We start from the raw sequence: 5426 nt of genomic DNA, 5'->3' as shown, positions 1-5426 counted from the left end.
GAGAAATGTTGGGTTGTTCTGCAGGCTCAAATACAGCCTCAGTCAGCCCCAGAGGAAGCTCTGGAGCGAAAATGTCCCTACAGAATTGTCCCAACAGTAAACTGAAATGACCAGGCCTTAACGCCCCAACTTCAATGATATGGGCTGCCCTGGGAAGGATATAACTATGGATGAGGTGGCTCTGCAATTCCTGGAAAGCTGACAGCTGGAAGCTGTCTCCAAGCAACACTACCACAGCTGGGGCAACGGGTCCTTCCTTGAAAGGAGATTCGCACAGTGCATTTAAGGTGTCACCATAGAAAATTGTTTTCTTTACTACCCAGCATCCATTTCGCCCTTCAGAACTGCACGCTGAATTCCTTCTGAGCAATTACTTCTTTCACAGCACGGGCCTTCTTTATGGGATAGTAAATGATATGCCCTGCCCTCCTTCTGAAGTTAAAGATCAACTGAAGTATCTTTTCATGAACTTTTGAATTTTGAACAAAATGAAAGAAGGATGAAAAAAAGCTTCACACTTTCACACTACAGGATGGAGTCATCCTTGATGTCCTGGCTCCAGCCCTGTTTTCTCCAGATTCATGTTCATTCTGTGAGCTGTTCAATATACTTCTTTTTTTTTTATATATATATATTTTTATTGAGTTTTTACAGAGAGGAAAGGAGAGAGATAGAGAGTTAGAAACATCGATGAGAGAGAAACATCGACCAGCTGCCTCCTACACACTCCCCACTGGGGATGTGCCCGCAACCAAGGTACATGCCCTTGACCGGAATCGAACCTGGGACCCTCCAGTCCGCAAGCTGACGCTCTATCCACGGAGCCAAACCGGTTTTGGCAAATATACTTCTAATTAATGCTCACCTTTATTTTGATGAACTTAGCCAATTTCTTTTGTTTGCAACCAAATAACTCCAACTGATGGTGGCTCCACCACATTGAAGTATATGATCTTGAGTAAGTATCTCTGAGCCTTGGTTTTCTCACTCGCAATTTAGTACAATAAAATCTGCCTTGCAGGGTAGAGCCGGGGTAAGAGATAGTGTATTGGACCATAATTGTAATTAATAGTCTAAGGCAGTGGTTGGCAAACTGTGGCTCGGCAAATTGCGGCTCGCCAGCCACATGCAGTTCTTTGGCCCCTTCAGTGTGGCTCTTCCACAAAATACTGGCTCTTCCACAAAATACTGACTTCTGCGCATGGGCCACAAAGTTTCAATCGCACTGTACGTGCGTGCCCGTATTTTGTGGAAGAGCCACAGTGAAGGGGCCAAAGAGCCGCATGTGGCTCGTGAGCCGTGGTTTGCCGACCACGGGTCTAAGGGGTTATAAAACGAATGAGAGAGAAAGGGAAAAGGGAGGACATATGTAAAACTTTCAACAATAAAGATTTAAAAGTAATAAATAAGACTAAAGAGGACAGTCTCTGGCCCTACAGTTTATAATTTGAGTTTCTCTACCAGAATGTCAAATGCCATATATGATAAACATGGGAATAATAAGGATTTCTTGTTTGCCAAATTTCTTTTTTTGGACTGGGCTTCATGTTGCCTCCTCTATACTGCTCTTCTCTAAACGGCAGAGGGGGTGACACCATTCATGATACTACAGCATAAATTAATGTAATGAGGGAAGGGGATAAGTAATCTGTCTTCCAAGGAATGTTGGACCAATGGATAATTAGATGGTAAGTTAAAAAAAAATACATCCGCCCTGGCCACTGTGGCTCAGTTGGTTGGGGCATCATTCCCTACATTAAAAGGTGGCAGATTCAGTTCCTAGTCAGGGCACATACCCAGGTTGAGGGTTCGATCTCCGGTTGGGGCACGTGCAGGAGAAACCTCTCTGTTTCTCTTTCTCTTTCCCACTCTATCTCAAAAATAAATAAATAAAATCTGTCCGAGGGAGTTTATAGAAAAATCCTTTTAAAAAGCCAATATTGGAGCCCTAGCCACTTTCGCTCAGTGGATAGAGCATCAGCCCATGGACTGAAGGGTCCCAGGTTCAATTCCGGTCAAGGGCATGTACCTCGGTTGCAGGCTCCATTCCTGGCCTTGGTCAGGGCACATGTGGAAGGCAACCAATCAATGTGTTTCTCTCTCTCTGTCTCTCTCTCTCTCTCTGTCTCTCTCTCTCTCTCTCCTCATCCCTTCCACTCTCTAAAAATCAATGGAAAAATATCCTTGGGTGAGGATTAATAACAACAACAAAAGCTAATGTTGGTCTTTGGTTAGAGTGTTGGCCTGAGCATCGAAGGATTGTGGGTTCAATTCCCGGTCAAAGGCATATACCTGGGTTGCAGGTTCAATTCCCAGCCAGTCTGGGAATTGCCCTGACCAAGAATCAAATTTTGACCTCCTGGTTCATAGGTCAAACCTCAACCATTTAGCCACCCTGGCTGGGCAGATGCTGTAGCTTATAGACACTCCTCCCTTGTTCCTCCCAATCAGTCCTCACTGCCAATATCAGAATACTTAAATCTTTTTAGTTGAATTATTTATGTCTTTGTCTTCCTTAGGCTACAAGTGAAAAAAGCAGAATGAAACATTGAATGATTACTACTGAAATATTTACAGATGGGAGGACATAATGTCTGGGATTTGTTTCAGAAAATGTGGGTAAGGGGCAAGAAGCTGGTGATGTAGATGGGACAGGGTTGGCCACAGGTAAATGTTTTGAAGGGCTGGGTTATGGTATATGAGGTTCATTACTTTATTCTGTACTAGAGTCCCAGCACACAAAATTTGCGCATGGGTACTGCCCTAGGCCTGGCCTGCAATCAGGGCCATCTTCCCTGGCTGCTGGCAGCTGGCCCCACCCCCTGCCACCACCCATCCCCAGTTCCCCATTCCCTATCATGTGATAGGAACCTGCCGGCAGGATCAAGAGGTTGGCCTTTCCTGCTGCTCACCAGCCCTGCCCCCCGCTACCAGTCACCCTCTGGGTGTGGGGCAACCAGCAGGGCAGGGGCCTTGGCATGGCACCACCTGTGTCCACTACCATCCATCCCCAGTTCCTCATTCCCCACTGAGCGATCAGAGCCTGCCTGGGGGAAGGACCAGGAGGTTGGCTGGCAGGCCCCAATTAGGTGATGCCTGTGGGCTGGGGCAGCTCCTGCATTGAGTGTCTGCCTCCTGGTGGTCAGTGCTCATCATAGTGACTGGTCGTTTTGCCATCTGGTTGATTTGCATATTACGCTTTTGTATATATAAATGTTTTGTATATGTTTAAAAAATTCTATGTTTTTTTAAATTGTATGATTATGACTAGTTAAAATATGTATGCATAAAGCAAAGACTGGGGAGGAGAACACAAAAATGAAGAGTTTTGATAGCTGTTAGAGTAGTTGAACTATGGGTGAATTATTTTTTAATTGCACTTAATTCTAATTTTTTTTCAATAAATGAAAACCCAAAGGAAAGAAAACACACACACACACACACACACACCCACGTTCACAACTTCTTTGAAGGTAAGGAACAGCAATATGCTGAAGCTGGCTTGTATCAGATTGAAAGGACTGATTGTTAAATTTTCAGGAATTTTGCATCCTGGTTAACATCACATGTGTGTTGAACTTGACCATGGTGGGGATATTTACACCTTTTAAATCAGCAAACACTAGAAATCAGTACTTCCAAGAACCAGTTGTTAGAATTTTCTACAGGTAAGGATTGTATCATATGCTTTCCTGCCTAGAATTATCTAAAGATCCTGAAATTAATGGGTAGGTACTTATCAATTATTATTATCCTATACATACATAATGAGGTCCTGGGCAAGAAGCTGTGATAGGCACTTTGGGGATTCACAGTATTATTTAAAAAAGAGGAGGATATTCTAAACTTTGTGAGATACCATATATATAAGAGATTACAAGAAAAATATGGCAAAAAGTGCAATGCTCAGTCATCTGTAAGAACTGTAGTTAGCAGACAGCCTCCAACTGTTAGTGCCTTTAGGATCCACCTTAGTTTTCTGAGTGTACACATTAATGGGTAGATTTTTATGGTACATACCTTATTTCTCAACTAGAGGCCCGGTGCACAAATTTGTGCATCAGTGGAGTCCCTCAGCCTGGCTTGCGTGATTGGGCTGAAACTGGCTCTCTGACATCTCCTTGAAATAAAATTATACAAAATACAAACAGAACTACAGTGACAGGAAGCAGATCAGCTGTCTAGAAACAAAATGGAAAAGGGAGAGAGGAATTAAAAGATATGAGGCCCTGGCAGGGTGGCTCAGTTAGTTGTCACATCATCCTATACACCAAAAGGATTGCAAGAGGGCACAGGCCAGGCCGAGGGACACCACCAGTGCACAATCAGAGCCGGGAAGGGATGTGGGACGTTGTCCAGCGGGGAGGGACCGCAGGAGGGCTCCAGGGCATGTTTGGCCCGTCTCACTCAGTCCTGATCAGCCAGACCCCAGCAGCAAGCTAACCTACCAGTCAGAGCATCTGCCCCCTGGTGGTCAGTGCATGTCATAACAACTGGTCGGCCGGTCAAATGTCTGCCCCCTGGTGGTCAGTGCACATCATAGTGAGCGATTAAGCGGCTTTAGTATATCATTAGCATATTTGGTTTGATTGGTTGAATGGATGACCAGACGACCAGACACTTGGCATATTAGGCTTTTATTATATAGGATAACACTTATTTTTTAAAAAGGAAATATGACAAATATGTCAAATATGACTTCTATTGTTAAATGTTTTCCTGCAAGGCCTAATGCAATAAGAAAAATAAATAAAAGGTATAACCTTTTTTTTTAGAGAGAGTGGGGGGAAGGGAAAAAGAGAGAGGGAGAGAAACATTGATTGGTTGCCTCCTGTACGAGCCCCTGAATAGGAATGTGCCTTGTAGGTATGTAGGTATGTGCCCTGAATAGGAATTGAACCTACAACCTTTGGTGTATAGGATGATGTGACAACCAACTGAGCCACCCTGCCAGGGCCTCATATCTTTTAATTCCTCTCTCCCTTTTCCATTTTGTTTCTAGACAGCTGATCTGCTTCCTGTCACTGTAGTTCTGTTTTTATTTTGCATAATTTTATACAAGTTAATTCAAACAATATGTATTCTTTTTTTCTCCCTGGTGGTGTTCATTCAGCATGATTATTTTGAGATTCATCCACTTTTTATTGCTGAGTAGTTTTCCATTATATGGATATATCAAAAATTTGCTTATCCATTCACCTGCTGATGGACATTTGAGCTATTTCCAGTTTTTTTGCTATTACAAATAATTCATCTATAAACACTTATATGCAGGTTTTTGTATGAATATATGCTTTCATGTCTTTCAGACAAACACTTAGGAGTGGATTGAGTGGGTCATACAGTAATTATTTGTCTATTCTAAGCTTTGGCTCAACATCTAAAAGTATCACGTTGCCCTAGCTTGCTGGGGTCCAACCCCAGCA

The sequence above is a fragment of the Myotis davidii genome, unplaced genomic scaffold (genome assembly GCF_000327345.1).
Source record: "Myotis davidii unplaced genomic scaffold, ASM32734v1 scaffold461, whole genome shotgun sequence".
Taxonomy (NCBI): domain Eukaryota; kingdom Metazoa; phylum Chordata; class Mammalia; order Chiroptera; family Vespertilionidae; genus Myotis; species Myotis davidii.
This window is presented reverse-complemented; position numbering follows the sequence as displayed.